Here is a 13,350-nt window from a genome sequence, read left to right on the forward strand (position 1 = left end):
TACCACCAAAACCCTCATACACTCACTGGTCATATCCAGATTGGACTACAGTAACCTTCTCCTATCTGGCCTCCCCAAAATCCCTTCTCTCTCCTCTCCAGTCTATCCTCAATGCTGCTGCTCAACTCATCTTCCTCTCCAAACGCTCTACATCTGCCTCCCCTCTCCTACAAGCCCTCCACTGGCTCCCCTTCACTTTTAGAACCCAATTCAAGGTTCTCACACTTGCTTACAAAGCCCTCACCCATTCCTCTCCCAGTTACATCTCTGGCCTCATCTCCCTCCATTCTCCTGGCCGCCCCCTCAACCAATGCACGCCGCCTCTCATGCCAACTGATTACTTCCTACCACTCCCGCCTCCAAGATTTTGCCTGTGCTGCTCCCGGCCTTTGGAACTCTCTCCCTTCCCCATCAGACTCTCCTCCTCTTTACAATCCTTCAAACGGGCTCTCAAGACCCATTACTTCATCAAAGCCTTTCAGCTCCCATCCTAACTTGCTGCAACATGCTCCTTCCTCCGTTTACCCCATCTGTGTCACACCTGTTTGTCTGCCCCTCCCCTTTAGAATGTAAGCTCTTACGAGCAGGGCCTCTACCCTCTTGTGCTTCTCCTTACTTTACTTTCACTTACTTCTTACCCCCCACCAGGGCACCTAACACTTGGTTGCTTACGCTCTGTTGCATATCTAGGTGTTGTGGTCACTTATGTATCAATGCATATTATCCATGTCCTTGTCCTATTTTGTACTGTAAGTCAGTTGTCAAATTATTTGTTTATGTTCTTTGTAAGGCGCTGTGGAGCACTTGTGGCGGCATATAAATAAAGGATAATAATAATAATAAAGAATAATCTCCTTCAATCACATTTGCAAGTGTTAGATTACCATAAATATACATACCTGCACATGTATGCGTTTCCTTTGTGGACACACACGGTGCAAATGTGTGCATTTTATAAACTACTTATGGCAGATGATGGCTTGTACACTTAAATAAAACTACACCTTCAAATAACAATGAAAACTTAAATAAATAACGACATAAACTAGACAACAGTTATGGCATTTAAATTTGGTCATCAAGTTATTTTAAAACAATTCAACTATAAAAATAGTTGAAAAATGATGGCAAGGAAGAGGAGGCTGACCGATCAGGAAATACTGGGCCTTATACAGAGGTAGATGCAGAAATATATGTAAATATGCTAATGCTGCAGGAGGCATCTGAAGGAAAAAGATGACCCCTGTCAGCATCTGTGATCCAAGTACTGCATCTAAAAATGCAGCATCGGACCAACATCACGACCATCATTTCTCCAGCATCGGACATCTGATCCTTCAATGCAGACCCTGGCCTCGGCACTCCCAGGAAATGCCCCCATTTCCGGTGATGCAAACCGGTGTCACCCTTTTCCTGCCCCTAAATAGCTGCAGCATGTCAATCGTGCTGTAGCGTGGGGGCATTGCGTGGAATCAGACAGGACTCTTTCTGCACATGCGCAGAACTGATTCCACCATCGGAGATCTCTTAATCCGGACCACTGTCAGGCCTTGCTCTGCATCAGCTGCAATGGTGAGAAAAGTAGGTCAGCGTGCTGTCCACTGCGTATGCAGCTCAAAGGCTTCTCCTCTTCTCCATATCTATTCCTAAAGAAGATCCATCCAGGTAGACGGGAAAATGCCACCACCAATTATTTACTTCGTTTTTCTGATCTGCTAGACCTTACTGCCCCAAGCAAAGAAAATAAAATGAAGGATGAAGGATAAAGGGAGATTAGCTTGAAGACAAAATTGGCATAAGTCAGTGTCAGTGGCATAAGTCAGTGTTTATCAGCTGAATATAGACTCCTCTGATCCAAATCCCACCTCCTGACATTGAAAATACACATTTTACATATTCTTCCCAATATACATTTTTCACTGTTGAAGTGAAAGAAATATCCAGAGCAATATAGAAAACATTGAAATAGCCACGTTCACATAAAATACACAGAAACAAGCCAGATCCACATAAAATACATATTGAAATCCAGGACCACATAAAATACATTGAGAATGCCAGTGCACATTAGGCTGTTCCCCTGTAGTTGTGCCCCATATGCAGTGCCCTCCTGTAGTTGTGCCCATTAAACAATGCCCCTATTAGTTGTGGCCCTTATGCAATGCCCCCTGTAGCTGTGCCCATTAAGCAATTGCCCCAGTAGTTGTGGCCCTTAAGCAATATCCCTGTAGCAATACCCCAATACCCCTGCCCATTATGCAAGGCCCTCTGTAGTTGTGCCCCTTCTGCAATGCCCCTTGTAGCTGTGCCCATTAAGTTATTCCCCCTTTACTTGTGGCCCTTATGCAATGCCCCCTGTAGCTGTACCCATTATGCAATGCCCCCCAGTAGTTGTGCCCCTTCTGCAATGCCCCCTGTAGCTGTGCCCATTAAGCAATGCCTCCAGCAGTTGTGCCCCTTCTGCATTGTCCCTTGTAGCTGTGCCCATTAAGCAATGGCCCCTATAGCTGTTCCCCTCCTGCAATATCCCTGTAGTCGTGCCCTCTAAGGAAGTGCCCCCAGGACTAGCTCCCCCTCACCGCCCACACCCCTATGAAGAAACTTACCTTCATGCTGGCACTGGTCACGCCCTCAGGGCTTCCTGTCCCGCCATTGCTGCTGCTTCCACCACCTGCTGGATCTGACCGGACCCAGCAGAAGTGCGGGCTCCTCACATCGCGGGTCAAGTCATGACATCACCCGCGCACTGCATTACTGGGAACGCTGGCCTCTGAAGCGATCAGTGGCTTCTTTAGTCTCTGATGATTTTAGAGACCAGAGTTCTCAGTACTAATAGGGGTCTGCCGAGCCACTAGCCGGGAGCCCGCATTAGAAGCTCAAAAGAGGTTCATGCGGCTCGAGAAGCGTGGGTTGGCCACCCCTGCACTAGAGAGGCCTTGCTATGTATATATGAGCACATCCTACCCTGCATCAGCATCAAAGTGTTTTTCCATTTCATGCAATCTTGCAACTTTGTATATCTATGCTCTTGGTCAGTTTATGGGGGATCGGTATGAAATACTGCCGGCCGCATGGAAATCCTGATCGTTGTAAGGTAAGTATAGACTAACCTAACCCCCCCTAACCCTAACCTTCCATAGGGGTGCCTAACCCTAACCTCCCCCCCAAGTGCCTAACCTTAATCCCCCCTGTAAGTGGCTAACCCTAAGCCCCCCTTCCCTGCTGCCTAACCCTAAGTCCCCTCCAGGGGTGCCTAACTCTAACCCTCCCTCCCTCTAGCCTAACCGTAACCCTCCAAGGGGGGTGCCTAACCCTAAGCCCCCCGGGTGCCCTAAACCTAACCCCCCCCACGGTTGTCCGTTCGCGGCACCAAGCATCCCTTCGATCGGGATGCCGGGCGCCGGTCTCCCAGCGGTGGTGAAATGAGCGCCGTCTACATCTAGACACCGGGCATTTCACCCTCACTGGGATATGACAGTCGGGAAGCCGGCTGTCAGTATAATGTCAGCCGGCTTCCCGATTGCATTCCGTTTATAGTGTGTGCCTTTTGGTCCATATGTGAATACTGCCACAATACGTCCACCCCTAGGTTTGAGTGGTTGGATGTTATAAATTGAGGACTTTAATATGCTAATACTATTTACATAGTCTTATTAATATTTTTTATTATCTTTATTATTATTAACATCTGTTTATTAACAAGACTACACTGACTGACATAAATCTCTTTGCTGATTTCAAAACATCTGAACTGTGTAGAGTGGAGGCAATTGAATAGAATATCTTACAGGGGTTAAGGTAGGTTTAGACAGTAATGTGTACATTCATTGTGCAGTTATACAATAATCAAACCATCTATTTTCATAACAAAATAAATTAATGCACTGGATCGAAACCTTTGCAATATGATTTTGTCAATACATATCACACAATATTTCTGTTCAGTGTATCAGGCAGGAGGATGTGGCCACGTCACGATGGGCGTGACTCTGTGTCACAATGTGCAGTGTATCTGCATCAGGGTGGGGGTAGGACTAAACCCCTGGGGGTGTACCTAGGCCTGCCCCTACCCACCTCTAACCACCCATTCACTATGCAGAGCAGCAGTAAATGGAATAAACCTTACAACTTTCCAGCTTAATTATTTAGGACAATACAATCCCAGACAGGATGGAATGGCAGAACCCTCTTACTTTCTCAAGGCAGTTGGGAAATACGGCCAATGTGGAATTATTTTTAAACACCCCTGTTAGCAGAAATTAATAAAAGAAATGGAGTCATACAGACTAAAACATAACCATTAATTATATTAATGATTTTCCTTTAGAAACCAAAGAAATTCTTAATTGCACGTAGTTTACTTTAAAATATCTAATAGTCAATTATTGTCTAAGAAGTGTTCCACTTAATTAATTAGAGCATAAAAGTTTATATCAGACATTTTGACTTTTTCCCTTATGTCTATTTTAAATTAAGATCTAAACAGAAAACATATATTAATTACCAACTATCAGAACATTACATATTACTGTGTCAAGCACATAATAATAAAACCAGCTAATTAATGTAAAGTCATGTAATCAGCAACATCTTTTAAAATGATCTAATAATATCCTATATAATAGATCATGAGAGAGGGGGGTCAGCATGGACTATCTTTATCACATGTCTCACTTTGGTGTTTAAATAATTTGAATATGTTTGAAATGGTTAGAGCTGGTGGATCGTGGTAAGCCCAATAGTAGGGTGTTGCACAGGAAAGTCTTTTTTTTCCAGTGCTGGTGCTGGTGCTGTTCCATCTTTCTGTACAAGTCCTCTGAGAGAGCAGAGTGGGGCATTGGAGCAAGCACTGGTATACGGGAGTGGCATATCGTTTCTGCATGCATAGTGAGGCGCAAAAGGGGCTTTGTGATGGATGAGCCTGAGCCTAGGCCTGGGAATGCATGAGGACCCAACATTGGCCATGAACTGCAGAAGGAACATGTATTTCCATAGTTTTGCAACTGAGAGTTGCAAAATGTGTCCCATGAAAGTACTGTATATGGATGAAGTTTTCTCAATATGTGACCAGAATTAAGTCCTTTTGTAGGGAACAAATGTCTGTACACCTACCAGTAAATGGGGGGATGCATCCTTAAATGGTTCTACACCTCTACCTGCTCGTTTAAGTAAACCCAACTTGGAAAATGAAATAGTGGCTGATTCAGTGTGCACAGGACCCATTCTGCGAATGTGCAGAACGGGTCTTGCATGATCACACGCAGACACTTCTATGCCTCTGCCTGATTGACAGGCAGAGGCATTTAAGAGGTGGTGCGGGGGCGGGGGCGGGGGCGGGGGCGGCCGGCATTCCCAAAGCCTCAGCTTACTCAGCTGGCCAACGGCCCCGCGCTGCCCACTATTACAATGCATGGTTGCCATGGTGATCCCAGCCTGCAACCTTGGTCACAGTGCTGGGGTCGCCAATGCAGGAGGGCATGTTATACACCTGCTGCATTTGCATATTAGCAAGGATGGAACTGCCAAGCTGCCTGCGTGAAGCTTTGCAATCCCGTCCGAAGTTAAATAACCCACTAGATTTTTTTAAAACTTGTGTGTAGAATTAGTCACATTTTTCCACCACATCTGCATTTATTAAGGGATTTCCCTCATCAGGCCATCTCCTTCTATAATCCGGAGTAAATCATTGCATATCAAAAGATGACACCGTAGTGGCCCTGGAATCAATGTACTACCCAATAGAGCCAGGTGATTTTGCATAAAGTAGGCACATGATATTACAAAACAGCCATTCAATTGCACTTACATTTCTAATAGTCAGTTATTGTTTAAGAAGTGTTCAGCTTAATTTAATTATGACATAAAAGTTTCCAAAGGGCATTTTGGCATTTTCCAATTATTATGCCTATTTTAAATTATGATCTAGACACCAATGAGTTATTAATTAACAATTATCTTAACTTTGCATCTTAGGTGTCAGGAACATAATAATAAAGCTAGTGATTTAATGTCATGTCTTCCTTTAGCAGACATATTAAAAAGAATGTGATAATATCCTGAATAAGTAATTAATCATGGATTCTGTGCAATCCTATTATCAGGCTCAGCAACAGTTAGAAAATTTTATATTGTCTTAAGCTAAGCACAATTTGGAAATCATTAAGCATATATACAGAATTATTGCTGGGGCAATAAAATAGGGAGGAATCAGACACCCGAAGGCAAAATAGGCGGCACGCCTCCCCCCCAAGTGTTTTTCCAGCCAGCCCTCTTCTATCTCTCCAGCCCCCAATGTCTCTCCAGCCAGCTGCAACTTGCAATAAACAAAAATAAATCTTTATTGGACCAGTCACCGCCGGCGGTGCCTGAAGTCAAGAGACAGCGGCTCCAAAATAGATCCATCCATAACCACCACCTATACCACTGCAGTGTTCAGCAAGGAACAGGCAGTGGTTATAGATGGATTTATCTGTGTGCCCCTTGTACCCCCCCTGGTGCTCCCTTGACAGCTGGCACCTGAAGGCCAATGAATCCACTGCTACCAGTAGTTCCATCACTGATTATTACTAATATAGTTAGAATATGGGAGTCATTGAACCATATAGCTACAGTAATACACCCTGAAAAACACTCCCTTACTTCTAATTCAAGTAAGATTATGGCCCTCATTCATACATTCAGTATTGTATGGAATTGTACAAAGGCACTCCAATAGTTCTGGAAATACAAAAAAAATGTCACAAGAAGCTTTTGTTCCCCGAGTGTTACAAACACAGCAGAACATTCTGAACGGAGAGATTAAAATACCTTCATAAAGCCTCAGACCTAGTTAAAGCCCTAGACTAAACCTAGATGGTCTTTCAGGAGAATATTGCAAACTCCTTCAAGATAATATAATTCCAGTGCTACTGGAGCTTTTTCAGCCTATACACACACATCTTCAAATTATATAACATGCAATGTATCCCACACAATCTTATTACTGAAACCTAGTATGGATATTATACTTCTAGCATCTTACAGGCCTATAATACAAATCAATAACATTTCTAAAAAGTTTAAAAAAAATTGGCTAATAGTTTCTAATAGATGTTGCCGAGTCTGTTGACTGAACATCTTGACTAGGATTTGTCAAAGCCTACTAGGGCCACAAAGGAGGCCCGTGTTCACTCCCAGTCCAGGGACACCTCCTCTCTCACCAGCTGCCATCAATGAACTGACAGCAGTAGTAGACTCTGGGGACTAGAGTGTGCCTGGAGCCTACTGCGCATATGCAGTTCACTGGGAAAATGGTGCGGCAGCCATTTTCACTGTGATTTCCTACTTCGCATGCACAAAACGGCAAGAAAATGGCCATGGCGGCCATTTTCCAGGCATTTTCTGTAGTGCTACTCCTTGAGACATCAGAGGGGTAAGTATTAAAAAAAAATTATGGGTGCAGGGTGTGCGGTGCCTGTTTCCCCTGGACCCGTGTAAATACGCCCCTGGTTGCATCCTTTAATAGTTATACTGTATATCTGCAAATTTATGCAAATGTCACTACAAAGTCCCTCCTTTGTGTACACCTGTGCGTATGAATGTGCAAGGTCTGAGACACCCACTTTGAGCATCTATGGGCGCTGTAATACCATTGGTGCGTCTTTCGTTGCCACCATTGGTCTCACCATTGAAAGCTGCTCCAGCCCCATTGCAGGTGCAGTTTCTCTGTATGAGTATGACCTCCTATGTCAGTGGCTGTGTGTCTGTATATGCAGCCGCTTTCACTGAAATGCCCGTGATGCTCCCATAACACGCCTAAGAGTTGGACCATTTTTGAGCACATTGATAGCCACCTCCCAGTAATGCCCTGCACTTTTCCAAAAAATGTCTGGTATCGTGCATATCAATTGTAACTGCATGCACACTCTGTAACGCATGCACCATATGAGTAATAAGATATTTGCACATGCTCAGTAGCAAAAATCATTGTACTCTGAACAGCGGCATTGCTTGCCATTCAGAAGCAGGCTCATAGTGGCATTGATGTAGAAATCATTAATGAGGCATACAAAATCTGGGCTCCATTTTCCCAGAGACCTCCACAATGCCAGAGTCTACTGCACCGTAGAGGAGGTGGACTGCATGGAGACCACACAGAGGCCAACTCCTCTTTTAACCTGCCCCTAAGCTGGCATGTATGCTCATACAACTACAGTATTAATCTTCTTTTCTTACTAATTGGGATGTAAAGAGGGCTTGGCTTCCTATCACTTTACAGTCTAATGCAGGGGTGGGCAATAAGTAGCCCTCCAGCTGTTGTTGAACTACACTTCCCAGCATGTCCTGCAACAGTTTTAGCTTGATCAAATAGCAAAACTGTGCAGGGCATGCTGGGAATGTGTAGTTCTATAACAGCTTAGGGGCCACTTATTGCCCACTCCTAGTCTAATGGGTAGTGGTGGTGGTTGTGGGGGGTAATTGTCTATTAATGACTCTCTCAATAGATTACCAAAGAAACCTTTAACTTTCTTGGAAGTAGCCAAGTAGTTTAGTGTTGCAGGCAAACCCATTAGTCTACACACAGACGCAACTCTACATTAGCTTGTCTTTGACATTATTTTCTGATATTTGATTGGCAGAATCCATTAGTTACTCTTGATAACTCCAAAGTAATGTTGTTTTATAATTAGAGATGTGCACAGACCTCTGAGTTTTGGTTCTAATTCATAAATGTGTTTTGGTTTTGGTAAAAGTACCCTCAAGTGTTTTGGTTTTTTATCTTGATATAATTTTGGCCTGTTTTTGTTCCTACAGTATTATTAACCTCATTAACATTAATTTCCAGTCATTTCCAGTAAATTTTGACAACCTCTCCACTCACAATATTGTTTTTACCCATATTGGCCAAGGGCTGGTTGGCTAAACTCAAGCATCAGAGCAGCGGCACAAACACACGGCAGTTAAAAGACTATAGCACATCTAGAAGACATTACGGCACATCAGGGCAGACAGGATGGCAGTTTACTAAACTATACAACCCCATAGAAAAAATGTGTTCATTATTCAAGAACTAGATCAGACAAAGGCCAGAGGGTAGCATAAGGAAATGGAGATGAAGTATGTAGCGGAAGCAGGTAATGGATTGATTGATTGATTGATTGATTGAGAAAATTGATTGTGAGATGTGGCCTTGCAATAGCTGTTTTGCAGCAACTAAAAAGAGAAAAGGTCATAAAAGAATACAATGTTAATAACCAAGGATTCCTGACAAGGGTTGCAAGAGAAGATGGCCCTAATCCACACTCCTTCCTAACTAGGTAGCACACCCCTGTAGTACATTTATGAGGTGCACCAGAGAGTCTGAGTATGAGAAGAACTAGTTCTGAGGCATGAGGGCAGTACAGGGAAATGTTGGTGGAGAATATATTTGAAGGCAGGTAAAAAAATAATCAATTGATTACTTAAAAAATTAAAACTTAGACATGGCCTTGTGAGAGCTGTTTTGCAGCAACTAAGAAGAGAAAAGGGCATGAAAGAATACAATGTTAATAGCCAATGATTCCTGACAAGGATTGCAAGAGTCTCATCACCCCCTTCTCCCACCTCTGTAGTACATTTATGAGGTTCACCAGAGAGTCTGAGTATAAGAAGGACTAGCTCAGAGGCCCGAAGGTAGTACAGGGAAATGGAGGTGGAGTATGTAGTGGAAGGCAGGGTAAAAAGAATTATCGATTAATTAATTTAAAAAAATTAAATTGAGACGTGACCTTGTATACTCTTGTTCACATATCCAAATAATACCATAATTTTGTTAACTTTTTTATATTTTGTAAGGCACCACATTATTTCTGGTTGAAAATGTGTTGCAAATTACTTATGTGTTAAAGCACTAACTAATAAAATATGTTTGCCTAAGCAAAAAAGACCATCACCTTTAAGGTGTCCAAACGTTCCCCAGGTGTCAACAAACAGTCCGTTGTTCCCTTCTGTCCATCTACTAACGCATTGCAACTCAGTTTGAGTATTTGTCAGCAGGGACTTTGCATACTGTCACACATTGAATGCATTTGACTTTTAGCCTCTAGATTGCTGATTAGTAAATCAGCGCTTTAGCTCTGAAAACCGTATGTGAACTATCAACTTGTGAACCATATTCATGGACCAGTGCTTAGTAAATCTCCCCCATGGTCTTTACATTTGTAATTCATTCCTTTTCTTTTTTATGCAGGTCCCTAACTGGTTATATTGTTTTCCTGTTTACCCAGCATTTTCGAATAAATTATGTTCCAGTATAATTTGACTTTAAAAGTTGGGTTGTTGTGCTTAGGATAGTGTATAATTATAGTTTTTGTTAGAGAAATGAAAACACAATTATAAAAGTACATTTCTATTTGTAATCCACAGCGCTCAAGGCAAAGCCATAATTGATGTTTTGAAGACACCAATGTATTTGTAGGCAGTGATTATAGTTACACTTTAATCCTCCATCCCTGTGTCCCTGACAATGAAACTGTTGCTGTTTCTACTTTTTATCCTTTGCATTCTTTGACAAATACTGTAATACATTTATAAGAAGCTATTTTTCTGCCTTCTACAATGCATCTGTTAGTGTTATGCAATAGTCTTAGGGTTACTGTGAGCTGCATTCTTCAGTTCATTTCGTAAATGCCTGAGAGATTTCTCGGCATCTGTGAAATGCTGTGTTCAGTTACATAACATTTGTTAATAGAGTGGGGGTTTGCAGTAACCTTGCCACACGTGGAAGAGAATTTCTATGCATGTATCGACTACATACTAATAACGTGTCTGCTCTGAGGAGCGTTAACTAGTTGCTCAACAAAGTGTCTAATTTTTCCTAGACCATTTCTCATTTTGAACAAATAAAAATGGGTGGTAAATCCCTGAGCGCACCTCCAAGAGCTAACTAACTAGGGGTATCCCTGACCCCGGGAAGTGAAGAATAGAAATTTGGGTGTAGTGACACTAGCGCTGATGGAAGAATACAATATAATGGTTTCTATTAGCCATTGGCAAACTCAATTTATTAAAGACACAATAACAATTAAAACCTTAAATTCTAAGCTGCATAAACCGTAGGTGCATATAGTGGTAGATAAAGTGCGAATAGATAAAGTGAGAATATGTACCAGGAGGTATCATGGAAAATATAAATATAACATGCACTGAGTAAAAACACATATAGCAGCAGAAATAAGTACACATGAACCTGCAGGGATCATGGAAAGTGAAGCAAGTCCCAAAAACAATAGTGCACAGTAAAGGTTAATAGTCCATAGCATGTGCTGGTCTGGACAGGCTTAGGAGTAGGTATGGTAGTGGGTAATTAATTCTGCCTATCCATGTCCTGCTAAGTAAATTAAGTTTCGTCTGAACCGAAAAGCTTTTTAACTAATAAATCCTACTTTTACAATGTATTGCACTTTTTTGGACTGTTTCTTACCTAGTGCAGGACCGAGACAATATCACAGTCTGAAACAGTAGGAAAGATTGTGTATATAATTCCCTTTACATTAGAGTGCAGTTCTATTCCTTTCCTTCCATAGGGTGCTTTGTCTTTTAGTATATCGCATTAAAGGCAGATAAGTGACTATGGGGTCTATTTACTAAGCTGTGTTAGGAGATAAAGTGAACGGTGATAAGGTACCAGACAATCAGCTCCTAACTGCAATTTTTCAAGCACAGCCTGTGACATGGCAGTTAGGAGCTGATTGGCTGGTACCTTATCACCATTCACTTTATCTCCTAACACAGCTTAGTAAATAGACCCCTATAACTGGGTGCAGGATTTATACTATACTAACTGAAAACTCAAGAGAGGTCAGACAAGCAAGGATTACATTTATCAATTACCTAAACTGCCATATTGGCAACAGATCTGCTATGATAAATGTTAATGCTTTCACTAGCATTACTATATATTATATATTGTTCTGATCTGACGTAATGCCTTTCATGATAGATTGTACAGTATATTTTCTACTAAAACTTTGAAAAGGAAGTTATATTTATTTTGTCTATAAATTTACATTTTATCTACCACAATATTTCAATTTTGCCCGGAAATTGTCACCTTAGCCTCTGACAGTTTCATCTGATTCCAGACTCCTAGTATTCACCAGCATATAAACTCCGGTACAGCAGATAGGATCACACTCCCGATACTTAAAAATGTGTAATACGTATAATGAAAGTGACTGTAATGGTAAATGATCATTTAGGAAGCTCCATGGCACTAAATATTCTAAAATATTTTAATAAAACTTTATTTACATACATAAATTAATTAATCATAGAGAAAAATAAAATTACCAAATTGGATACATTAGCATAACAAAAAAAATAGATTTTTTTTACTGAAATTACAAGAATAAAAATAGTTAGAAACCTGGATATGGAATTGACTTAATCTTTTTACAATGGGGTTACAGATGCAAAAATTAAAGTGTTTCTGTATGTATCACCGACATATGTAAGGAATTAAAGTGTGAGACATTCCATGCTGAGAAGGTTGGCATGTACAGTAATTGAATGGGCACTGAGCACATCTCAGTCGTTGGCTTCTTCAAGACCCATTCCCACAATTTTTAAACCCTGTGTAATATCTTTATTCAGTGGTCAGCTGTTAGGTCCATTGGGTAGGTCAGTACCTTTACCAGACAAATTAATCAAATATATCCCAATATGAAAAATATATACAGTATCAAGCAATTCTGAATACATTGCATGTTTGTCAAAACTAATCAATGGAATCTAATATTAAATAATTTAGATAGAAAACTACTGTATGCCAGATAATATAAAATAGAAAAAAACTGCTAGTTTAGTTTAAAGTCTCATGTATATTTATTTAATGTTTTTCAATGCATATGCCCAGAAAATACTGGTCTTTTGAAGTACAGTAGTAGGGAAAGTGAACGAGATTGTTAAGAAAACTTATTTTTGAATATTTTACCCTTTAATCTGTCTATTCTCTTCTTTGTTGGCAGCTTCTCTCCTCTGCAAGAGCGGAAAGAAAGGATTCACAAAAGCAGCATTTCCTTTGCTTCCTTTGCTATTCGTCTTTGCAGTCATGCCAGGGCACAGGCTCCAACAAAGCCTAAAAAGTAAAGTTATCACTTACGCGACTCTTTGACAAGTCCATTATAACTAGAGATGTGCGCCGATCCGGGTGTTTTGGTTTTGGATCTGAATCTCCCTTGGTTTTGGATCTGGATTGGTTTTGCCAAAACCTCACCTCCGTGTTTTGTTTTCGTGTTTTGGTTTTGGATCTGGATTTTTTCTTAAACAAATCAAAAAAACAGCTAAAATCACATAAAATTGGCCTTTTTTGTTCCTACAGTATTAATAACC

Source organism: Taudactylus pleione, unplaced genomic scaffold (assembly GCF_031769625.1).
Source record: "Taudactylus pleione unplaced genomic scaffold, aTauple2 ptg000270l, whole genome shotgun sequence".
NCBI lineage: Eukaryota > Metazoa > Chordata > Amphibia > Anura > Myobatrachidae > Taudactylus > Taudactylus pleione.